We start from the raw sequence: 27,211 nt of genomic DNA, 5'->3' as shown, positions 1-27,211 counted from the left end.
TTTACACCTTTCATTCTTCTTTTTATGTAAAGAGATTTTTTTAGACCTGCTACAAAAAAAAGTTAATTATTAAGCTTATGGCCAGAAGGAGGCCGAACACATTCCACAAAAGGCAGCCGCTTTTTAGTGCCCAGAAGTTAAAGGATTTAATGGCCTGAGAAGACAACACATTTTAACTGAGCAAAGTGTGCTTTGTATTTAACACCCCACAATCAACTTTAACCTTCCCTGCATTCCACCTTCTGTTGCTCTGGTAACTTGTTTCAAGCAAAGTCCATTTTGAGTCATGTGTTTAGCACATACTAAAGAAGTCACACTTTTGGCTTGAGTTCCAAAGAGAAAAGAAAACTACAGCTTGACGATAATTCAGTGCTCTCTCGCTCTCTCCCAGGAAGCATACAAGACTAGTCTGAATTTCAGCAGCCAAACATGGACAGGCAAACTATTCCTCACATACCACACTTATCTGCCATCACTGTGGATCAGCCTACCTCTCCTTTATAACAGGAAGGGCAGTGAAAGGCCAAATACAGTAAAGTAGAAACGCCTACAAAAGACCTGTGTTACTACTTGCATTTCGTTTACTTTTGTGATAAGGGTGAAAACACACTGAAACCCAAATAATGATTAAAAGCAATAAATATTGAAAGTCTGTAATAGGATGTGCACAAAACAGTATTATTCAACAACACATTTCAGAATACAAAGTATCCACCAGACCTTAGGCAGCTAGCGTGTAAATCACACTAGGTTTGTCAACAGCTTACTATAAAAAGTTCCTAATGTTTAACTTTGAAACTTAATTGTGCAGATCTGTCCATACCTCAGTTTCATCCATTTATTATTTTTTTTTCTTAACCTGTTATTTCCGTGCAGCTAATATTTTTAATTGGGAACCATGAGCACTTTCTGAATCAATTAAAGGTGCCATGAGGAGTGGAATAATAAAAATAATAAAAAGCACAAATACCATTCAAGATACTCATCTACCCTAACAAGATTGATACATTTACTGTATTTACTTGTAATTAATTTTACTCTTTCTGAAGTTTCTTACTAACGGTCTCCTTAAACTTATGTATCTTTTTTCTAAATAATACATGATCTTGCTGGGGTCTAATTATACTGACTGGTAATAATGTTGCTGGGACACATTATGGTATAAAGTTGTTAATTTAATTTTTCTACTGTCTGTGTGGTACCTGCAACTTTTTCCCATATTTGTGGATTTTGCAAAATATCAATAGGTCTATTTGTGCTTTCTGTGACTGTTCAGTATGCCTGTACTTGTACTATGTTAAAACAAAGTACTCCATAAATGCAATGCAAAAAATGTTTTTCTTGTTTTCAGTTTTGACGGGGAACAGTTTATGACAAGTCTCCTTGTCTGAATAAATAATGTCATCTTCTCCAAAACTAAAGAGATACCATTACTGAGATGAGCTGTGTAAAGTTAACACCTGTTAAGTGCACATTTGTTACACAGAGGATTTGTCCAGTGAATGGACTAAGATATGCATATAAAGACTTATGAAAGTTTGAAAGATGCATACCAGGATATATATATATATATATATATATATATATATATATATATATATATATATATATATATATATATATATCATCTTTCTTTTTAGTGTAACAACTTCCATGGTTGCTGTGCTATCTTTAAATAGTTCACCAACAACACCTGGCTTTTTGTAGAAATATTCCACAAAATTATGCTAAATTTAAACTCTCTCTCTCTATATATATTAACCTTGAATAATATTTACAATTAACTACAAGATTTAAAGTACAAATTAAAATAGAATCCTGTTCTTGAAACTGTAGTCTCTCATTTATATAAATATTTAACAAGAATGGTTTAAAATTAAAATTAATTTCCCATTTGTTATATCAGTAGCCCCTTTTCCTAAACTTTTTTTAACCTGGAACAGATCTAAACCAGCAGTTTATTAAAAGAGCAAAAGTAGCAGAGTACCAGCAAAGAGATCACATTACTAGTAATACAGAACACTTTAAAAGGAAGGTTTGCTGCATTCAGTAAATATACAATTACCATACCAGCATTTCCTTTTTTTTTTTAAAAGCCTCCCTTATAAGAAAATCAAAAGAAAAAGAAAAACTTTTGAGTAGTACACTATATTTGAGGTTTTCATGGGCGTTTTTTAAGACCCAAAATTACACTGAAGTAAGAGGAATAATAAATATTCATAGCAAAATTATACCAAAGAAAACATGGGTTTTTAAAAGAGCAGGCTCCAGATAACTTTTTCCAAATGGCTGAGGAGTAAAGCTTCAAAGTAAGCAGTAAATATTATCTTGTAATTTCCACATTCCTCATAACTGCCAGTGCTTTTTTGACCTCAGGGGAAACACACACTTACACACCCACCACGGGAAAAGACGTGTTTCATTCTGTACACTAAGAAAGTCTGGAGATGCAAAAGATCATTTTAAAACTGCATAGTAACACTGCCTGCCAATAGCCACAGAAACTTCTAGAGCAAGCAGTGTGTATTTACTTCTTAATTTTTGCCAGCCACGCACTTTTCAAACCAAAAGAAAGTCTGTAAATGAGCAGATTCTGAACATGCAGCCCAGCCTTCTCAGATTGATTTCTTCAGTAAAGGTAATCTCGCAACTGCATGTGGTAACCTCACACCCTGATTCACCAAATTCCCTATGGAGTAACAGCCCCAGGCTTATATGTTTCCACCAGATCCAGCTGTGTTCGTAACAACTCAGTTGAATAGAAAGCAATCCTACAATTTAAAAGGCAAAATATACAGAGGGAGGAAGGCACAAACATTTTGCTCTTACTAAGAAAAAAACAATTCCCTTGTCTTCAAATGTCTTCTCAAACCAAAAAGGAAAATAAAACCTACTTATCATAATTAAACTGTAATGAGTCCTCTCTTTAGGAAGCACTGAATACTGGTATTGTAAGTTCCATTTTTCAGTAAATCATGAAATAGCATATTTTTATCTTCATATGTTACACATAGACATACAATTTATATTATACTACATTTATACTATATATGTGCCTGTTCATTTAACTATCCTTTATTTACTTGAAGGAATTTCTTCTCATTTTATGAGTACTAATGCCAGACCAAAAAAAAGTTCTGAGGCAAAGTAGGAGTTGACTATAATCAATTAGCACTCCAAGGTAAAACAAATGCTGTGGTGGGTTGGCACCCTGCCCGGGATTGGTTCCTGCCTTGTGCCCTGTGTTGGCTGGGATTGACTCCAGCAGACCCCCGTGACCCTGTATTCGGATTCAGCGGGTTGGAAAATGGATGGATGGATGGATGGATGGGTAAAACATATGTGGCAGAAAAGTAAAATGTTTTAAAGATACATTTGTATAATTAAATCAAATAGAACATTTTCACATACCTTTCTCAAACAAATTGAAAAACAATCAGTATTTTTTAAGTTGAATTTATTTTTTCAAATCATGGAATATATTTATTTTGCACACACAGTTTTATTCTTAAATTAACAGATGAAGAATGATACTTTTTGGGTGAGGTATTAATTGCACCCTGTTGTTCGCAGTAACAGCCAAGAAAAAAATAATGTATGGCTTTATACAGGACACACATAGATTAAAACCACAAAAAATACAAATGCAGATATTCAACGACCAAACTTACTAGCAAAACAGTTGAACTTGAGGTATATGGGAACTTATTGGAACAGCCATGATCAAAATCACAGTCCACTGCTGCCCAGGAAAATTGTCAAACAAATCAATTTTTATGATATAAAACACATGCATTAAAACATACATACTGTGTATGAAACTATACCTTTTTCAGAAATTATGTCTGAGAAAATACTTGTCTGAATAGGTATCAGCCATGTGCTAAGTACTCGAATCACACTTAGCCAAAATGGTAAATGCAACACTAAGAAAACAACACCCCTTGGTTACATGAAATGTTGCAACAGGCAATGAGCTGAGGAACACAGTTGGACTTCTTCTAAAATGGCAGAATATTCTAAAAATATATATCTTTTCATAAAAATGACACAGATACACAGTTTTAAAATATGGATGCAATCTCAAGTAATGAATCAATGCTGAAGAAAATGCTTGCCTTGAAAATGAATTTATTCGAGAGTTTTAAGTTGTTGTTTGCTACTCCATATTTCCACTGATGCTTCACAGACATTATTTAAAAGCACAAGAACAGGCACTGTATGTTTAATTAATAAAAATGATTTCCTTTACAGCACAATTTCCAGTGGCAAATTAATGTATACCAGTACCGTGAAAAATTTTAACTGACTTGAAAAATATTGAATGTTTCCTTTAATTCAATTCAGGGTTATGTGGCAACAGCAGCCTATTCCTGCAGCACTAGGAACAAAGCAGGAAATGTCACTGCTTGGGCCATCAACATAGCACAAGACCCACTTGTGCATTCAGCCACACTAGAACAGGCACAGGATTCAAACCTAGTGTGTTACATTTATGTTGCCCATAATTAAAAAATATTTCTTTAGAATTTACTATGAGAGGCTAACTCAGTTAATTAAAGGTATATAAATTTATGTTTACTATTATTTTGTGTAAACCACAATGCATTGTATAGATTCCCCCTATATGCAAACAGTTCTGTCTCTTGTCAGTATTAACAGGTATAGTATTAAAAGAATGGATGGACTGAAGTAATCAAAAAGCAGAATCTTTCCATATTGCTGAACTGTCGAATAAAATTACCTAAACCTGCTTGTACTTTAATAATAACAAACAGACCAATGCATACAGAGAGAATGCTACAGTGAAAAAGGAATGTAAAGCAGTTGGTTAAATGTTCAAGACTTTTATAAACAAACACTTTTTCAAAGAAAACACAATCTTTGACCACCAGTCTGCTGTTCTCTGCTCAAGCCTCATCAATCCAGATTAAACTATGTAAGCTCTTTGGCTTCATTGACTTTAAAGATTCATACTGTATAAACACTACCAAGCCAAACTACATTTTCCATCCATAAGAATTGGAGGACTGATAGCCAGCTGCTCACTCACTCTCCATTCCACTCCAACTGTGTTAAAAAGCGCTGCTCTGAATGTCAGTGAGAATGAATTATGACAACACTGCTTCTTGTAAAGCTACAAATAAGTGGTTATCATCAAGATCTATTAAGGTAAAATACTAAATGTTTAAATCCCATGTACACTGATGATAAATCAAATGACAAATCATTGTGCAACATCTGTGCAAAGTTGGAGGTTGGATGTATGGCTGCCAGTCAACATTTTGTGAAAAAAGGGAAAATTGAGAAGGCAGCTGGTACATGACTACTGCTTTTCATAAGAAACTATTTTTTTAGTTTCAAATGTACACAAAAAATACTTCACTATTAGAAGTGCAAAGCATTGATATATTCACCAATAACAGTCTTATCCAAAAAAATATGTATATGGTTGTACTTTCAGGTGATAAAAGAAGTAAAATTGAACAGGGCAGGAGATGGAAGATGGGGAATGAATGCTATAATTTAATAATAATGATGATGATGTTTGAGCATTGGGATTAGGAGCAACAGTCAGTGATGTGCTAGCTCTAGGAATAGTCTTTTATTTTCCTTTACAGATACAGCAGAGATGCCATAGATGAAACTGTCCCATTGGTGAGAAGATACCAAAGACAGACAAATTGGTTTCACAATGTGATTCTACATTGGCTCTTAAAATGTCCTGTGCCTTTCATCTTTATTTTTTTCTTCCCCAGGGATAGCCTTCACGAGACAACTGGTCTTTTCACAATATATCTACAAAAATAAACATGAACTGGTTGTATAATAAATATTGAGCCTGAAGTGATTTTAGGCTTTCTATATGTGAAAAATAAATATGCCTCCATTTTTACTCAATAATTTCATTTTAATACTGAATTCAGAAAATACTGCAGTACATGTTGCATCCTTTACAGTGTTTTTCAAAACTACACAGACAAAAGGAGAAAAAAAAATCAATGACCTGTCACCAGCTGAAATAAGCAGTACAGATCACGACTTGTACAAAGGACAACAGATGGCACGAAAGGAAGAATTGCATGAAGCATGCTCAAATCTGTCATTATTAATTAAAAACATTATATGTGGGCTTTCCCAAATGGTTAATTAAGAATTTCATGTTACCATTTATTGTTATCCACATGAATAAAGGTGAATTCAACATTTCCAAAAAACATCTCATATGTACTAGTGTTTGACAATATGAATAAAAGTTTTCAAAAGAGGCCATGGGGGTAGAGGAACAAATGCGTCTCATACACTGATGCATTTTATACACCACTCCAATGAAATGTATACTTACTGGAAAAGGTGACTACATAGCAAGAAAACAAGACCAGAGTCAGATAAACAAAGACAGATATGGTGTACATTTACAAGCTCAAACCAAGTGCTGACACAAATGTACTATGCTATCTATCACAGAAATGCTAACACTAAACATTCCAAGAATCTAAAAACACAGAACAAAAGACCCATTGATTTATTTAAGGTGCACCACTAATTTTTATTTTAATAAAATGACCACAGAGCAGTTTGCAGGCTCATCAGGATGCACCTCAGCATTGCTGAAAACAAGCAGTTTTCAATGTCTTAGTACAGAAGCTTAATAATTATAAATTTCAGTTCTTGATTTTGTTAAAAGCTTGTCATTTAACACTAGAATTACCAAAGCCTACAAAAAAACTCATAAATCCAGCCCACCTTAAATCCTGTCGCACCTCTCCGTCAGTGTCTTTTGTCCTGTAAATGTGCTTATCAAGACAAGCAGCCTACTATTCCATCCCCCCACAGCCGCAGAACGTGCACAAAGTTCTCCCAGCTAATGCCTTGATTATCTGGGAGTGAAGTGCTGGAGTTTTAGAGTGGAAATAATAGATCGTTATTTGGAACACATGCATTTCATGTGTGTTCCGTTTCTACAACAATCCGTGTAAACACATTATTAAAACAAAAATGTTTTTCATATTTTAGTAATAAATGACAAAATCTAGGCATAAACTACATAATGTGTGAAGCCTGAAGTCCAAAGATCAAATAAACACTTTCACAAAAGGTTTGAGGATAATACAACAGCTTCTGTGGCATAGCAGCAAGAATTGCTGACTTGTAGTCAAAAGTCCCTGGTTCGATCCTGACTGCCTCCTGTATTTACTGTTTTCAGTAGTGAGCTGCTCTTATTGTTAATATTATACAGTAAACACATTGTCACACACGTGCGCATGGGAGGCAGCTAAAGGGCTTGAGTGACGGCAGTTCTGAGGCATGCCGGGAGGTGGCAGAGTGCACTGACTCTTTTTCTCTCTTTTCTGTAGACCATTCCCGGGAGATTCCATCTGGCTCTCTTGACGTCACTTCCGGGACCGAGCCAATGGAAGGAGACCTTACCGGCTCCGGCCCCTGTGATGTCACGTCCAGGCTCGAACCAATGGCTAAAGAACATGGGCCTGATCCTTATGACATCACTTCCTGTCTCCTCCTTTAAAAGCCTGCCCCTTTTCCCTATTTCCTCAGTCTTGTTCTGGACTCAGTTGTATGCACATCAGTGCTGTTTATTTGATAAAAAACAACTTTGCAGCCAGGATACCATATTATACGGGTGGCTGCCCCAAACCTTTATCTGTTTATGTCTCTTTTTTGTGACATTGGTGTAGCCGGCAGGATGGAGAAGTCCTGGAAAAGAAGGGGACATGACTGTAACACATCCAGGTGGGAGTGTACCAGGGCCGAGTTTCCAGACGGGGAGGGTGTCCCGTGTTTCGGAGTGGCCCGGTACAGGCTCTGCCCCCGGCATGCTCCACTAGGCAACCTACACAGGCCAGGGAGTGTGCGGGAGGGGCTCACAGAATTGGGCTGCTTCAGAAGGGGGAGGCAAAGAGGGCTATTTATGCTCTCTCGGAGGAGAGTGCCCGCCTCCCTGTGAAGCCAGAGCCCCAATGTCCACCTAGGGGTGCCCCAGACTGGCAGGTGAGTAACCTGAAAAACTGGAGGTTCGACCCAGAGCGGCCGACCCCTCAACAAGCCTGGTCCCTATGGACAAAGGTAGGGCAGTGGCTACGGCCACAGGAAAACAAGCCCTTTAAAGTAATAGAGCAGGTGGCTTGCTATCTGTTTCCATACACACTACCCCGGGGCTTCACCCAGCTGGTCTGGGGTAGACAATTCAGAAACATGGCAGAGCTCATACAGCTCGTAGAAAGACAAAGGATGGCCTCGCAATCTGGGGGAGCTGAACCGTCCCTTGGCCGAACTCAACCGGAGTACGTCCCAAAACCTAGCCATGTACAAACCCAGAGCTTGTGCCGACGTCCCCGTTTGGCGCACAAACCGCTTGGGAATGAGGTGGAATGCAGGTGGAGGGGGAAGAGGGTTGGTGTGCTCTGACAAACCCGTTGGCGGTCCAACACACTGGCGTGGTGATTGTTAACGGGTATAAAACTTCTGCTCTGTTCGATACCGGCAGCAACATTTCCATTGTTGCCCGCCGACATTGTGCTACCGCAACAGTGGTTGAAATTTAAGACCGGTATAACCTGTGTCCACGGAGAAACCCGCTGGTACAGGACCGCCGTTTGTGTCATCAGTTACGGAGGATCAGTTCAGAAATTAACCGTGGTGATCCTCCCTGATCCTCCACACCCGATGATACTAGGGCGGGACTGGTCTAATATCAAAAGCGGTGAGTCGCATACCACTCCTGGGGTTAACTTGGGCCTAGTTATGGACGGGGATGAGCCGTCTCAAGCTGCCTCCACGCCGTGTAATCAGCCGGCAGAGAGAGACGAAGCAGCCGCCCTGAGTGACGTGGCAACTCCCGGGCCGTCGCGTGCCGACATGTCATCCACCAGCGCCGCGGCAGAGCGGGAGTACACCACGCCCCTTGAGGTTGGTTCAGACCCTCTCTCCCTTTTACAATTCCAATTTAGAGAGACGCCGGCTTCCTTTAAAAGGGAGCAGTGGAGTGACGATTCCCTGAAATTTGCAAAAAATGCAGTGGTCCTAGTCAACGGCCAGCGCACAAACCAGTCAATGCCACAGGGTCCTCACTTTGTGTTAGACAACGACCTTCTCTATCACGTAGCAATGCATGACGGGCAGGAGAGAAGGCTGCTGCTAATCCCGCGAACCTTCCCGCTGCAGTTCTGTAAGTTAGCACACACCCACCTCCTAGGTGGCCACTTGGGCACCGAAAAAACCCTGGAGCAGATCAAGCTCCGTTTCTACTGGCCAGGAATAAATGAGGAGGTTCGTCGCTTTTGCGCTTCCTGCTCGGAGTGTCAACTGCGACAAATTCCAAGAAAGGACCGTGCTCCTCTCATTCCTATTCCCCTGATTGACATTCCCTTCCATCGAAGTGGGGTCGATATAGTCGGACCTCTAGAGCCCTCAGCCCGAGGACACAAGTACATCCTAGTCCTCGTGGATTATGCTACCAAATACCCCGAAGCTGTTCCGTTGCGCTCAGCCACTTCTAAAGCCATCGCACGGGAATTACTAGGGGTCTTTGCGCACATGGGTATCCCCAAGGAAGTCTTGACGGACCAGGGGACACCTTTCACCTCGGAGACGTTCAAGGAGACTGCCAGATTACTGAAAATAAAGCATTTAAAGACCGCGGTGTATCATCCTCAAACTGACGGTTTAGTGGAGAGGTTCAATCAGACTCTCAAACAAATGCTGCGTAAGGTGGTCAGCGAGGATGGAAGGAACTGGGATCAGCTCCTCCCCCTCGTCCTTTTTGCCTATCGGGAAGTCCCACAAGCCTCCATGAGGTTCTCCCCTTTTGAATTACTGTATGGGCGACAGCCCTGGGGCATATTAGATATCCTAAAAGAAGGATGGGAAGAAGAGACTCTTCCCTCTACAAACATATTAGAGTATATCGCGCAATTACGCGATATATTTGGAAAGATTCTACCCCTCCTTAAAAGTCACATGGAAGAGGCCCAAGCAGCACAGGTCCGTTATTACAACCGCGGCACGTCTCTCCGGGAGTTCCGCCCGGGAGATCGGGTCATGGTCCTAGTGCCTACCTCCCACTCTAAGTTGCTTGCCCATTGGCAAGGCCCCTACGAAGTTAAGGAGAGGTAAGGGGCCCGTCGACTATTTGGTGAGTCAACCCAATCGTCGGCCGAAGGAGCAGGTTTATTATGTGAACCTGCTGAAACCGTGGAAGGACAGGGATCCCGATCCCTCCTCCGGCCAGCCCCGCTCACTCTTCGCTCACACAGCTAGCCTTAACTTCGGTGTGGATTTAAGTCCCAGACAACGGCAGGAGCTGGAAACAGTTATCCGGGCCGTTCTGGAGGTAGTCAGTGAGAACCCAGGAAGGACCTCTCTGGTTGAGCACAACATTGTGACAGAGACCGGGGTTATTGTCCGAGAATGCCCGTATCATCTTCCCGAGGCAAAAAGGGCTGAAGTGGAGCTTGAGATCAAGCACATGCTGGAACTAGGTGTGATTGAGGAAAGTTATAGTCCCTGGTCCAGTCCCATTGTGCTGGTCAGTAAGCCTGACGGGAGTTGGAGGTTTTGCAATGACTTCCGTTGGCTTAATCAAGTCTCCCAATTTGATGCCTATCCAATGCCACGAGTGGACGACCTCCTCGAGAGGCCTGGTCAGGCTCGATATTTGACCACACCGGACATGACAAAAGGGTACTGGCAGGTTCCTTTAATGGACTCCACGAAGGAAAAAACCGCGTTTAGTACCCCTAGCGGACACTGGCAGTATTGTGTCCTTCCATTTGGGTTACACGGGGCTCCAGCAACCTTCCAGCGTCTGGTGGACAAAGTGCTCCGGCCTCATAACTCATACAGTGCTGCCTACCTGGATGAAATGGTCATCTATTCGAGCACATGGAGGGAACACCATCAGCATGTCCAAGCGGTATTGTGGACACTTGGTGAGGCCGGGCTCTGGATTAATCCCAAGAAATGTTTCTTTGGATTGAGCGAGGCCAAATATTTAGGCTACCTGGTGGGTCGGGGTACCGTAAGGCCACAGTGCTCCAAAGTAGATGCCATTTTGAAATGGCTCCGTCCGCAAATCAAGCGGCAGGTCCAAGCCTTTCTCAGGTTAGCGGGGTACTACCGCCGGTTTGTACCCCGGTTCTCGGAGAGAGCAGCGCCCTTGACTGATTTAACAAAGAAGAGGGCCCCGAACATTGTGGTATGGACTGAGAAGACAGGCGCTGCATTTGGTGAATTTGGCCCTTACGTCCGCACCTATTTTGATGGCACCTAACTTTACTTTGCCTTTCATCCTCCAGACAGACGCTTCGGACACAGGCCTCGGGGCCGTGCCGAGCCAAAGTGTCAATGGTGTGGAACACCCCATCATGTTCCTGAGCCGGAAACTGTTGGACCGGGAGACCAGGTATGCAGCGATGGAAAGGGAGGCTTTGGCGATTAAATGGGCGATTATGCAGCTTAGGTACTACCTGTTGGGCCGGGAATTCACCCTTGTCACGGACCATGCACCTTTACAGTGGATGTCCCTGCACAAGGAGTTGAATCCGCGGGTCACCCGGTGGTTTCTTGACCTACAGCCGTATAAGTTTTCGCTCGTTCATTGCCGAGGCGCTCTCCATGCCAACGCTGATGCTCTTTCTCGGGTTCACGACCTCTCGGTTAGGGTCACCCGACCCGATGGGTCTGGGCTAAGGGGGGGGCCTTGTCACACACGTGCGCATGGGAGGCAGCTAAAGGGCTTGAGTGACGGCAGTTCTGAGGCATGCTGGGAGGTGGCAGAGTGCACTGATTCTTTTTCTCTCTTTCCTGTAGACCATTCCTGGGAGGTTCCATCTGGCTCTCTTGACGTCACTTTCAGGACCGAGCCAATGGAAGGAGACCTTACCGGCTCCGGCCCCTGTGATGTCACGTCCGGGCTAGAACCAATGGCTAAAGAACATGGGCCTGATCCCCCTTTAAAAGCCTGCCCCTTTTCCCTATTTCCTCAGTCTTGTTCTAGACTCAGTTGTATGCACATCAGTGCTGTTTATCTGATAAAAAATGAATTTGCAGCCAGGATACCATATTATACGGGTGGCTGCCCCAAACCTTTATCTGTTTATGTCTCATTTTTGTGACAACATACACTTGGTTTGTGTCTGTAACAGCCGGTGTACATTTATAGTACTTGTAAAAGTTAGCAGGTTTTTTTTCACTTTAATTCTCTCAGTCATGATCACGATGCATACTACCAATCCGTGTTTTTTTTTTTTTTTTCAATCTTGCCCATGCAGCCTCTACATTTTGGTGAACAGTGCTGTTTCTTTTGTACTCCAGGACATGCAGAGAAAAGAATAGTACAGAGAGGTCAGTTCCACGCTATATGCAATCATCAGATTCAAATGTTAACAGTTCACACACACCCAAGGACCGTCCTTTCTATATTTACAACATGTGCACCTGTTGCAACGTACACACTTCTCTCTGTGCTGTGCTGTGTTACTATTACACTGAAGGGGCTGGGGAAGCGGTGGTCTTGGAACAGAAGCTTGTTGATGTTGCATCCTCTTTTGCCTTATCCATCGCCTTTTCTTGTAAGAAGCGATGACGAAGTTCCTTTGCATGCCTTGTACAGTACATGCGCGTTGATCGCCGCCAGGTCAAGCTTGTTATAGTACAAGCAACCAGCCATCTGCATGCTCCTTCTCGCACTGAATAAGCTCACGCCTTCTGGTGCACGATGTCAACGCAGCACCGGGTGAAAAAGAAAGAAACAAATATATGTGACATTTTGAAGAAATCATTTTATGACCTGAATAGTAACAATCAGAAAACATCATCGCACTAATGCAATATTATTTGAAAACGAACAGCGTCAGATCAGCTGTAAATGTATGGTATTTGTAAAAGTTAGCTTTTTTTTAAGTTTTATTCTCTCAGTCACATTGACGCTCTCCGTCAAAAGAGGCTGACGGTGACGTGCAAAGGGATTTAAGGTGGGCCGGATTTACAAGTTTTTCTGTTGGCTCTGGTAATTCTAGTGTTAAGAATGGAAATAAGACTGCCTACAGAAAAGCCAAAGCCTCATGTGCTCTAGGTCTTTGTAAGGCTTCAGATTCAAAAGGTACATACTCAAAACTGTTCCGTTTTATAGTTTGCTTATTTCATACAGCTTTCAAAAAGTAATTAATTAAAAGAATGTAGAAGTGCTAATTCAAACATGCAGCAGGGAAATAATTCAGAATATAATCTAGACTTGGGAAAAAATTAACATTAAGCCCCTACTATTTAGAGCTAAATGGTAGTAGTTAAATAGCAAGTTTTATTAAGACAAAATCAGAATAAAAGGAAAAGCTAAATAATAGAGGCAATACAAATAAACTAAAAAAATGCAAACACCTTACTGCATCAGGCTACACAACATGATAATCTTTTGCAAAGTAACCCAGGTGGTTTGTTCAATAGCAGTCCAGCAAAACATCAGTAATGGTCCCTCGTTAACAGTTTGCTCCCTGATAGTGTAACTTTACACAACCGGCCTCTCAACTTAGCTATTTATATCCCCCTTAAGATTTAGTTTTTGAGTATCTTCAGAATAACTTATAATGGGTAAGGCATGGCTTAAAAAAGTACCAGAGTTGTCAAGATGACGTTCTTTGTGGTAACACCTGAATTTATTGTGATCCTGTCTCTTTAAAATTTAAAGAAGTATGTGTGCTTAAGAATTGCGTATCCTCTGTCCTAACTAGGAGCACTCCAACTGTCTCATGTGGAGCTCTTGTGCTGTTACGGTAAAAAACAGAGATGGCTACCTGAAAGTGCCCCCAGAAAACCTACTCATGAGCCCAAGTATCACTCTTAATATATAAAGTTCCAATTACAGCATAACTGAATGGACATTCTCTTTAACAAAACTTACCTGACAGAGGGGAAATATTTTTTTTTTCTTCTTCAGTGCTTTAACCAGGGTTTTGGTATTGCTGATTCTGAGTTATCAACATTATTAATTTATTAGTTTTTTAATCAAATTTTAAGGTTTGGACATAAGCTGCCATTAAGCAAAGACAATGTATAGTCCAAAGCTAATTAAAAAGTAATATTTCATGCATTTCAGAAAAAAACTGAAACCAGACACAACAATTTAAAAAAATTTAGAGATTCATCTGCAGCTCTCTTATTTCTTTAATAGTTTTGTTTTCCCATAATAAAATATAGATGGCTTACCAATCTTGACACGTGATTAATGCCAGTGCTGCTAAATGTGTCTTTTTGTGGTATTGTTTTTGAAAGGTTTACCTACATTAGGGTCTCTTATGTGCTCGTAATAAAGTTTAGAGACTGTCTAATTTATATTAGTCTCATCTGTGCAATCATGAGTTTTATGTGACCAAATTAGGTACATTTTCAGGGGTATAAAGTTCAGTGGCAGTTCTCCTTCGTACAGATGCCCTTTGCAACAGTATTTCGGCTAAGTTATTATTCCCAGTACAAATGTGCCAACCACCATTAATTGCTTTCAGGGCTGGGAGATTCTGAAAAGAAAAGAGAGTATGTACAAAGACCACCTATTTTGGTTGCTTAGGTAATATGTAGAAAGATTTATACAGATGCATTTTACTGGACATAAAATACTGTTATGAGATACCTATCTAGCAGTGACTGAGACTACCTTGGCAGGTCAGGATAGGGTTGTCAAAATATCAATAACTGGAACCTTTCAAAAAATTGTTTCAGTACTCATTTTCAAGGTATCAGTTCAACAGCCTATATCACTAATGCACTTCCAGCTGACTATTGACAATTGATCCTTGTTTCTACTAATGAGTAAGGCTATAGTAGCAGCCCATTTCCACCATCTTGCATTTGTTAAGAAGATGGTAACTTCAGCAGCATCTGAGTCTTCACCGGTACTTTTAACTGTTAAAGAGGGCAGCTGGAGTAGTGCCTGGAAATACTTCAACTTTGATCCAGATAGGGACAGAAAACAACATACATGCAAGTCTGTATGCAAGATTTGCTGCTGCACAATACCTAATAAAGGGGCTAACACAATTAATTTCGCCAAACTCTTGAAGGTCCAGTACATAGAATTTCAAGAGGAAGACATCTTATTTCTAAATTACAGAACCATTAATCTGTATAAGCCTGTAAACTGTTAAAAATGAAGTAGGGATGTCACTTTTTTCAACATTTTTTGTCGTCTATTAAACATTTAATGCATTAACACAGGTCTGCAATTATTTATACCTGCACTCCATTTGTATTCTGCACAGTACATCCAGGGAAAACACTCTTCAGTACTAGAGTTTCATTGCTCCCTTGATTTTTAAATCCTTGCTGTGAAGTGTGCTGCCATAGCACATTACATTCTTTTATTACGTGCAATTTTAAAATTTTATTTCACCATATTTACAATATAATGTAAAGCACTATTATAACTTTTCAGGGCTTAATTGCATAAATGCTGGTGCTCCTCCGTGCACTCGTATACTCAAATTTAAACTTGTTAACTTCTAATTATTTACAGTACTTTACTATAGCCTTTTATAAAAGACTGCAGCATTTGATGACTAAAATTATTATTTCTTTTCATCAATGTAAAGATTTTAATATATATAGACTTACAATAACTTTTTTACTGGAGTTACATTATATACAGTATGAGTATCAAAAATAGTACTGAATTTCAATACTTTTCTTAGCATTGTATCAAAATTTGAAATTTTAGTATTTAGACAGCCCTATGTCAGGGTATCATTATGTGTTTCTCTTGAACTCTGCTCTGAAGCTCCTAATTATTTCACTTTCAGGATACCATAATTAATAGGTGCAATCACTTCCGAGGTGTTCATCTTCCGATAATGACATTGCCATTTCTATTTTGAGTCCTTGTCTTCTGAAGAGGTCTGTGAGACTGCTCCCTGTTCTTGCTAACCTTGGTACTATCTTTGCCATGGAAAAAATATGGCAGCAGAACTGCTGCACTATAGTTTTGCATAACTCTTTCATTGTTTCTTCAGTTACAATAGATCAATGGCTGCTGGAGCTTACCTTTAACTTCTTACTTTTTTGACATATAGGCTAACACACATCTTGGTATGAAGTATCTGAATAGTTTTTTTAATTTTCCAATTTTACTCATATTTGGTCTGCTATTGATTCTAATTAAACCCTTTTCTGAATTAGCTTTCTACTTCCATTATTTAATAAGAAAGGATACAATGCATCATACATTTTATTAATAATTTACAAATATGTGTTTTTATCATAACCTTTAAAACACAGAACTTTTAGTTTTTAGCATCCAGGAGCTAGATCCACAACATCTGAAAGAACCCAGAACAAGACGATTAGAGAACTGTGAAACTATTTTGGTATGAAGCTGGACAATGTTTTAATAGACTCTGTTAAATTTTCACGGTGTAACACTGTTTTAAAATGGAAAGAGCAAGATTGAACTTGCAGCTGAAAGACACATTCCGACAGTTATTTGGCATTATCTGTAATAAACGCCAGCCTCTGTGGAGATCTTTGTCAGACTCCAGGAACCAACAATTTCACGGTCAGTAAAATGTAAGCTGGCAGTCTCAGTTGTAAAATGGTGTACCATGGGCATATGGCAAGATGCTATACTTCATCATAAACAGTTTTACTTAATAAAAATGTATTGCTTATATACTTAAGTTATGTGCTATGTGCCACGTACTTTGTGTACCTTTGTGTTGCCTTGGATTTGCAAAGTTTTTAGCCGTTTTTGCATTAAAACTAATTACCAGAAAGAATTTCTTCATTTTGCTGTTATTTTTTTATTGTACTTCAGTTTTAGTATTTGAGAGTGTATTGTAAGTGTTAGCTCTGTAAATCACCTTTAATTGTGTATGCTTTTAAAAAAGATCTTTACATTAAAGAGTGACAGACAGACTAATCAAGCAGCTCTGAACCAAAGACAAGAATCAAACTTATGAAAGATACCACTTATTCACAGGACAAACTATGTCACATTAGATGACTTTCCCAGTCATTTTCAATTATAAGCTTCATTTACATAATCTCAGTGATTTGGAGACACCTGGCGGTGTGCTCCTCTCAAGCCAGTCACCTAATGTGACAGACCCAGCAACTCACTCCAACTAGTTTGTGACTTTCTATGATAAGTTCAAACAGGTTTGACTTTGTCTTTAGTGAGAGGGGTGCACTGTGTGTGCAGGAAAGCTGAAAAACAATAAATTCTCATTTGAAAGTAAAATGAATAGAAAGTAGTGATGCGTAATAAGGAACACAAGTATTTTGAATCTTGCAAATAAGCAAGGCCTGTCTTTCTGATGTCTTGTGTTTTATGTATCATAACTAAAAGAAAAAAAAAAACAATAAGGGGCAGAGGTTGAGTCTGAACTCGCCACATCTATTAACCCTTTGTAGACTCCAACAGGCAGCACATTACTGGCTGTCAGAAAAAGGGGCAAGCACTACTATGCTAGATGATCCTCATTTGATTGCTAAATGTGACACTGGCAGTGATTTTTTGTTGATGAAAGTGAACATGGTCCAGCAAACACAATTAACAACTGTGGTCAGCTAATTTGACATACCCCAAGTCTGCAAGTTGCATAATGTGAGATTGGCCTTAGAGATGACTACTCACCTTAGGCTAATCTCTTTAGCCAGTGGGAAATGCTGGAGTACCTGGTAAAAACTCAACATGTACATGGAGAGAAGGTACATACTCCACACAAGCAATGATTGGTATGGAAGTTGAACTCTGGAGGCGCAAGGCATTAACTCTTTTAGGGCGGATGTCGACTTTTGTCGACAGGAGGGGTTGAGGGCGAATGTCGACAGAAGTCAACATCCAGGGATAGAGGGCGACAATCAGCTGTTAATGGTGACAAAACTCACTGTCACGTTGCAGGCATTCCCTCTGAGCTTGGAGGAATACTAGACTTGTTGACTCGGCAACTAATCCTTGTGTGTGCATGAGTTGCGAAATGTAAACAATGGCAAGATGGCATCGACATGTCACAAGGGAGCGAAGCGAATGCAGAAAAGAAAACACTCGGCAGGCAATGTTTTGCACATTATAGCGGAGTCGGACTCTGATTTTTCAGAATCGGATTTTATTGACAGTGATCAGGAGATCGAACAAGAGAGTGAGAAGCCAGCATCAGCTGATGGAACACCAGCCGATGCCACGCCATCTGATCCGCTGCCAGCTGAGCGCATTCATGCAGCCAATGCATCAGACATTGATCCGCGGGAGCTGAACTGGCTACCGGACTTCACGAAGACGGCATGGATTGCTGTTGGACACGACAGATCACCAGCTGCTGAACTACTTCAGGCTGCTCTCTCCTGATGCTGCTTTTCAGCTACTGTCAGACGAGGCAAACAGGTAGGCAGAGAAATTTTTTGAATCGCGGGCTGCGCTTACATCGCATTCTCGTTTTTCAAAGTGGAAACCCACAACAAAAGACGAGATGAAGCGCGCTGTGGCATTACAAATAGAGATGGGACAGAACTTGTGATATAACTTCAGGGAGCATTGGTCTAAACGTGCTTTGTCCCCTGGTGGCTTTGGACAGGTTATGCAGCGTGATGATAGGTACGTGATGCTGCAAAGTTTTATTCACTTCTGTAATAAACAGAAGCAAATCCAATAGGGTGAGCCAGGCTATAACGCCATGCATAAAGTTCAGCCCCTGCTTGACATTGTGGAACCAACATAGAAACAATTTTATCAGCCTGGCTGTGATTTGTCTGTGCATGAATCTATGATAAAATAAAAGGGACACCTTTTTTCTGCAAATATATGCCAGACAAGCCCACAAAGTATGGCATAAAGGATTTTGAACTGGCAGAAGCAAACACTGGTTTCCATGAAAGTAATTACATACACAGGAAAGTATTTCTTTCAAAGAGAGAACTGTCCCTTGACAAGTCAGGTTGTGCTGGAGCTGCTTCAGGGCTATGAACATTTGGGTCATGTTGTGTACATTTGGACAATTTTTATACATGCCCAGAATTGTTCATGGAGCTACAGAGCAGGGGAATTGGAGCTTGTGGCACAGTGAGGGAGAACAGGATACACATGGCTTCACAGTTGAAGCCAGACAGGCTGAAGATGAAAAGAGGTGACAATACGGTTTTCATGCGGGCAGAAAACTTGGTGGCAGTGGCATGGCACGATGGCAAATGGGTGACTTGTCTCTCTACAGTACACACTAACAATATATGTGAGAAAGTGCAGCAACAGACAATTGAACAGTAGGCACCAAAGCAACACATATTGTAAGTGGTGCAATGTGGCAATGACTGAAATTGGCTGCTTTGAGCGAGATCAGACTTTGCATGAATTTGCTGTGTAAAATGTATGTGATATGTATGTGAAATCATAGAGTCTGCAGGCTCAAACAACATGCAAGACAGTAACATTTGTCAAAAGTAAATATTTTTTGTTGATTTCAATTGCTTTGTGTTCTTTTTTTAAAAAAGTTAGTTTTTGGAAAAATATTCAGCCCTGGGAGAAAAGAAACAAAAAAAAAATTAGCCCTAAAAGAGTTAATGTATTGCTATGTAACACTTACTTAAAAGTGAAGTTGAGCTCTAGACCTGTTTTTTCATGAAAATATTAAACTTTAAATTATATAAAACTGCTTTAGTACATGGATGACATGGTGGTACAGTGGCTTTTGCTAACGCGTCATGGATCCAGTGCCCTTAGTTCAAATCCTGCACTCAGTTGTTGTCCTTGTGGTGTTGGCATGTTGCCATTGCATCTGTGTGAGGTTTCCTCCCACACAACCAAAGGATACCTGGCAATTCCAAATCTTATCTGTTTGAGCCCTGAGAAAGTCTACAACACTGCCCAGGACTCTTACTCCCAGATCCTAAATTGGATTAAGTGGGCTTGACAATGTTATGTGATTAAACTTTAAATTAAAAAACAATTGAGTTAATGCATGACAGATTGATACTGTGGTAATACTGCTGCTTTATGAATCCAGTGTTATGGGTTCAAATACCACCCCTGGTTGTTGTTTGATTTGCATTTACACATTCTCCTTTTGCATTTGTTTCTCTCCAACATATCCACAGACATTAAAGTCAGGTTAATAAGTGATTCAAAATTGGCCCCTTTTTTAGTGTGAGCCTGAAATGGATTAAGAAAGTTGGAGAATGTTATGTAATGATGTAGATAATGTGCTTTCTTAGGAAATACTCAAAACACTACTCTTTGCCAAAAAAGATCTGGCTGCCTACTACAACAAAAGTACACTGTAAAAATCAAGTTTAAGCAGCACCAGAAATTTGCTTATTTACTCTACAAATCCATATGGGGGCTATACAACCTAACCAAACTCCAAACCAAAAAGAACTTACTCAGCATCACAAGTGCTAATTCATGATAAACAATATTTACTTTACTTGGATGTTAGTCAGTAATCTTTCTCAAATTATAAAGTACAAACAATTAGGTTTTAACGTGGTTTGCTCTGTTCAGACATTATGAATGAATCACCAACACAAACAACGACCACTCCTACCACCTCTATTACCAAAACAGTTTATCAGCTACTAGTCTTATTTTGAGAGGTCTAACATATGTAATAGTGAAAGAACACTCTTAGGTTCACTTCAGATAAATGGCTATGGAATTACACTGCAGGAAACCCAAGACTTTTCATGCAGAAACACAAGCATGGCAGGTCCCAATAAGATGTGTATAAAATATTTTCCACCTATGAATGAAACTTTTAATGATAACCATAAGTAAGATTACTCAAGTGTAATATAGCAAGCACTTTCACAATTTTAAAAGTGGAGATTCAGGCTTAAGTTCCACATGCAAATGCCTTCCCTGGGTTTTTCATGTTTTTGTGAATTTCCTCCCATGGTCCAAAATCTTGAACTTAGAAGTAGTTCAGTATAGGTGTTTGGTGTGTATATGCCTGTACGTTTTGACAGACTAGCTTCTCACCCAGGGTTGTTTTTACTCTTGAGACAATTGCTATTGGAAAATGACTGTTTTTTAAAACAAACAAATGATGGGATCCTAGAAAGTAAAGATAAATATATTAAAATAATCCAGCAAAATTTCTTTTTGGTTAATCATTACAACGAGCAGATGAAATTACTCATTGAAGAACACACTATAAATCTAGAATGGGATTTAATCAAACAAATAAAAATAATTAATCAAAAAATAAATGTAAACCTATTAATGTTTATTGATTAATATTGACCATGTGCATTGCAATGTACTGATACATAATCCAGAGTATTTGATACTACTATGTCAAATTCCTTTTCCTTCTTGTGACATTGTTCTTTTTAATTGACATATTAAAGAATGAAGTGAATATTGAATATAAGCTTTCCATCATTAAAGCCCGTATATCTACTGAATGTAATCCTCAAGTCCTATACACAACAGGTTCAAAATGTGGTGCATGTATCTATAGCTAATTTGTCACTGAGAAAAATTACAGCATCAAAAAAAAAATTAACTTTAGAAGGAATCAGAAAAGGATCTTTTGCTCTCAGCCCGATTTGGTCAGAATAACTTCTCATCAATTTCCCCTAGGGAAAGTTAAACTTCACCAAAGATTAAATGCCAGACAAAAAAGTTACATTGACTTTATGTGTTCTTATTACAAAAATAATTTGAACAATATGAACTGGCATTTCAAAATGTGTGACTGGTCATCACAGTTTTTGTAATGTAGCTAACATCCAACAATGGGATTTCTTGTATTATTTCAAATAAATCAGTGAAAAGACAATATTGATTTTCTCATTATACTTTAGCTTATTATTACAGTGGATCACACACTAAGAAGCAACCAAGATGGTTGCCTAGTTAAAAATGTTTTAATGCTGCTACCTTCCCATTCCTTCCAAATAGATTTTTCTGGGTACTGCAGTTGACACTCTGGAAGCAAGTCTCTGGTAATTTCAAACAATCATATGTATAGCTAGAACAGTGGTGCATCATGAATCTTCACTGTGAGGTGCTTAGAACTGCATATAAATCACTTTAGTGAACTTCATCTGTCAGGAGGTTTCCTAGTGTATGTCCTAAAAGAGGAAATGTACAACTATGTAAATTGTATTACACAACAATACACATCATACGGTGTCTGTAATCTGGATTTTTGAAGCAATAATTACATAAGTGGCAAAACACCTCTTCCAAAATTCCAGGCAGGTCTACTACTGAGAACCACAGTGCTGTGGCCTGCTGAATATCATAGTGTTGGATACTCCCTGGTGTCATTTCCAAACAAAGGCCACTTGCCACTCCCAGCCTTCCACCTTTATTTTTTAAACTATTTTCCTCTTCCAAAATGGAACTAAGGGTCCCAGCTACACCTCAGGGCAGGGACAAACTTCAATAAAAGGAAACATCTAAAAATGAACTACATTGTTATTAAAATGTGCTAACTGTCCAATTTTCCAAATAAAGGAGAAAAATATGCAACTAAGTAAAATACAGTATGTTATGTTGAATCACAGAAACAGTTTTAGCTACAATTTCATTGAAAATAAAATTCATTCATGCAGAAAAATACAGATTAGTCATTTTAAACTTTCAAAGAAAGTCAACCAGCCTTTTTGAAAAGCCTGCCCAGATCAAAATACCACTTGACAAGAAATTTAGCAAAACCACTAAAAAAATCCTACAGCATGGTACAACTACTGTACAACAATGAAAATTTCTCTAGAACAGTTGTTTTCATTCGGTTTTGGCCTCGGGACCCAGTTCTATCTGTTTTTGGTCAAGGATGACAACGGGCAATGTCCACCTGTTACAATTAAAACATATTGTACTATACACAATCCAAAGTGGGGGGTGTTCCCCTTAATGTTTTTAGTGGCATGATAAACTAATATAAAGTGTAAGGGGGGGAGTGGGCCCTAGGTGTAACAAGCACAATGCTGAACAGAATATAAAACAAAGAAGGAAGGAATCCCCCTTTGCTATAACATGCACCATGATAAAATACTGTATATAATAAATGTATATTATGGTCATTGAGCGCACAGATACACCAGGCAGGGTGGGGGTCAAATGCAAGAACACTGCTCTAGAGCACCAGCCAAAGTAGCTGGTGGTTCTTCTGACAGACTGTACTATATTAGAAAAAATAAAACTTTAGTCACAAGTTAAAACTGGTCACAGAATAAAATGAAGTCAAATATCTGTATGAATTTATGAAATGGAAATGGAGGAACCATTTTTCCCAACATCCTTTATTCTTTTTTCTAATATAGGGTTGTGGGGAAAGCTGAGAGACAAATTCGAAAAGGGTTCGAGTCCTTTGGAAAACACATTTACATACATGTACTCACACTTACCTACAATGAGCCAATTTACAGTCACCAATCAAACCTGCTAGTATTTGGGAGGCAAGAGGCAAACCAATGTGTCCAGATTATCCATACATTCTAAACCTGTTTAATTCACTTTCAGAATCATATGAAGCTAAAGCTTATCACAGCAACATTAGGAGCAAAGCTGGAACCACCATTGGGTAACATGGTAGTTCAGCATAGGGCAAACTCATTCACACCAGTTTAGAGTCACCAGTTAAAATGAGCCGAGTCTCACATAGAGAATGAGCCAAGATTCAAACTCAAAATATAAAAGCTACCCAGTTTCAGCACCTAACAAACCAGTGCTGTGAGAAGCATATTGGCCACGGCCATTAACAGAACATGTCACCCACCCAGTCCCTTGCACTTTCACAGTAAACAATGAGAAATGAGATGATCAAACACAGCCTGGCTGTGAATGCCTGTCACAGTCCTGGCAGCTGTTCAGAGTGAATAATGAGACAAAGAGCATGTAAACAAATAGCATGCAAGAGATCCCCAACCCAAAACAGGATTTTATGAAGAATTAAGTCTTTATGAGAAACAGTTTAAAATTGTGCATTTGCATAAAAGTGAAATAAAAATTATGATTCCCTTTTGTAATAAATTTATTATAAGAATTTTAAAAATGTTAATTAATCTTTGCAATAATAAAAAAAAACACTGCACAATAATGAGGAATTGTACAGTGCTTCAGCTTTATTAAGACTTCAGGCGTGTCAGCTGTATCACTGCACTTGGGTTATTGCCCGTCAACAGTAGGGAGCTATACTTGCCTACTTGGTAGAAAATGATGGATCAGTATGTGGTTCTTTGAAAAAGCCATTGAAAAATATTAAAATCAAATTAAGAGGAAATGCATCTTACTTTGCAAAGACCTGCAAAGGGTAGGAGAAAAGACATTGCTTTGATTTATCTTTCTATTTCAACTATGAAAAATTGACTGAGCAAAACATTATTCATGCAATACAGGTTGTTTCTACACAGCAAACAAAGAGAGTTCATTTTTGTACCAGTGCACATCTTCAGTATTGCTCGGCCCTGGTTTTAACATGTTTGTGAGTTTCTGTTTCCCATATGTACTATAAAATGCTGTCATTATCGTTCTTACCAATATTATTCTTCTAGTAATTGTATTGTATCATATATTACTTAAACAACTTTCATACCATTTATAGAGAAATTAATCTGCTTGTTTACAAATCCCAAATTACAATTCTGGAAATAAAAAGGGTTCTAGTTTTCAAAATATAAAATCATAATCTTTAAAAGGAATGAAAGTCAAAAATCAGAATTTTGAAAAAAACAGTGTTACACTTTTGCTGATCTTAGTCAATGCACTGGGAAAAGTAAAATGGACGGAGAATTAGAAAGGGCATCGAAAGGTTGTTTACACTTTAAGATTAGACAGAAGGTCTTACAATTAATATGTTTCCAATTAACAGAGGGAATACTGCCACTTTGGTCGAAGATCAGCATGTTGGCTCTAAGTAATTACTGCAGTTTTATGGTTTTCCTTTGGTAATCTTTTTAAAGGAAAATACACAGCTCTTAAACTTCAGCCAAATATAAATGAATAAATATCATCAAAACATGCTAAGTGAAGTATTTTGTGAATTTCTTTCACCAAATGCAAGCAGATACTTCAGTCCACCCTTGTTATTTCATCCACATCTGCAGCTGGCTATTTCTGTTACTACCTACAATGACATACACATACCAAACAGAAAGCCACAATCTTTACAAACTTAAAGGGAACCTAAACCTTGAAAATAAAACTTTTAAACTACAAAGAAAACAGCCAATAAAACAGAACATTTTCTTCATTCCAAAAACCATACTGTAGCAAAATGCTTACATAAAAATGATCTTCTGGCAAGCAATTAAGCTATTAATCCATTCAAACACAGTACACTGCTTTCAGGAAAGGCTTTGTCATGTCTAAGCTTGCTGAACTTGAAATATCCATTCTCACTGCTGAAAACATATTATTATACAGAATCTAATTCCATTTTCTACAATTCAAAACTTTGCTCCACTTCAACCAAACATCCATTTAGATTTATTGAACTTTGGGTCAGTTTTAAGCACAATTAGCACTTGCCCTCAGTAGTTCCTGTCATTAAATTACTCTATACTTTTCTTGACAAACAAAGTTTGAAATGCTACTTCTTTAATTTGAGCCTATCTACAATTTGCCTTTAGAGTAGAGTTTTTTTTATAATTTGCTGGTTAACAGACACAGATCTATAAACTAGACAAAGGGCTACAGCCTGCTCTAGAATGAAAACACAAGACACGTGTCAAGTGACATCTTGTTCACCTGCTAAATTCGTAACTTAACACTAATTCAAAACAATCATCAAAAATGAAATAAATTACAGCCCGAGTTATTTCTCAGTCAATATTTGCCTAATATATCCATGGCCATTTCATAGGGTTGACTTTATACATACTTTGCTACTATCCAACAAACCACTTTTCTCTTTCATGTTCCACGGTACACTGAGGCAGTACTAATTTCAGGCTTTGATGTTAATGGAGAGTTAAGATTTTTTAGCAGTTTTTAGCTTTGAATGAATCCACTTTAAATCACCTTTGTAACATTACCAAACACTGCTTTGATACAAAGTTCTGCTGCGATCTCTTTCACACCAGAAACTCCAAGGACTGTATAAGACATGTTCAACAATTAGCAGCTCATGTGAACAAATATACAAATATTGTATATAAATAGTACTTAATAGTACTTCTGATACATCCGATTTACAAATGGCACCAAAAAGAGGCCCACAGAGTTTTCCTGTGCGAAGACGAGTAACACAGCTAGTTTTACATATTTTCCACATGGAAAAAATAAGAGTATTAGATTAATGAGAAACTCTGAACTGCAAGTGAGTATGGTTGGCATTTCTTACTGATCTTGGTCATGCCAGTTTTGCCATTACTTGAAGAGTTACAACATGTAGGTTAAGTGACCAGTATAGAATACAAATACGCTTTTCTTCACATTTTTAATGAATCTGACAATTTGCTTGCCATCACATTATACAAAACTAAACACGTGTGACAACATTATCATTTAGCATGCCTCTGCATACCGGTTTCTTTCAACAAATACAATGGAGTCTAACATGAACTTAGTTGTCTGGTAAACCACTGTTAGTAAAATGTTCACAAGTGTTAGTTCAATTCTTGTCTCTACATCATCTTCAACTTAATGAGTGTAGGTGTGCCCTATAATGATCTGGCAGTTCTCCAGGTTTGATTTCTGATGCTGATGCAACAAGTTACTGATTTTTCTGCATCATTAAAATTAACTAAAAAAATTCCAGCAATGTGAAAGAAATCAATAAATTAGCTCTTGAATAGGATAGATGATCTGAAAATCTTTGTAAAACGTCCTGTGTTACAAACTATAAATGTAAAATATCTCTTGGTATTACATAAAAGTGTATTAAATAAAAGTCACATTTGAGGTTTCCCCATTTTATTTTTGTTCAACCAACCTTTATCCACACAGGAAATTTTGCTTTTTTACAGAAGCTCAAGTAATATAACAAACAACAACAACCACCATCTTCCTCAACACACACAACAAACATAGAAAACCAAGAAAAAACATTTCGACTTTCCTAATGAGAAAATGGTCAGTCATGCACTTAATTGTTCCTCTGTGCATAGTCTATTTGGTAATAACTATTTAGTTTCACAGACGATTAGAAAATGAGAGAACATTTTCTACAATTAAATGAACATTTATGTGTTTGGGATGAGTAACCAACCCATCCAGTTACCCTGTACTAACCTCAAAATGTATGAAATGTGGAATGATGAACAA

The 27,211-nt window shown here is 38.7% G+C and overlaps 1 protein-coding gene across 5 annotated transcripts in view; it reads right to left on the bottom strand.

The window, feature by feature from the left end:
• fat1a (FAT atypical cadherin 1a) overlaps positions 1-27,211 on the bottom strand; it is a 210,782-nt gene that overhangs the window by 168,498 nt on the left and 15,073 nt on the right. The window lies entirely within an intron of this gene.

The sequence above is a fragment of the Erpetoichthys calabaricus genome, chromosome 5 (genome assembly GCF_900747795.2).
Source record: "Erpetoichthys calabaricus chromosome 5, fErpCal1.3, whole genome shotgun sequence".
In the NCBI taxonomy this organism is placed as follows: domain Eukaryota; kingdom Metazoa; phylum Chordata; class Cladistia; order Polypteriformes; family Polypteridae; genus Erpetoichthys; species Erpetoichthys calabaricus.
Note: the sequence above shows the minus strand (reverse complement) of the source record. Positions and strands in the feature narration are given on the sequence as shown.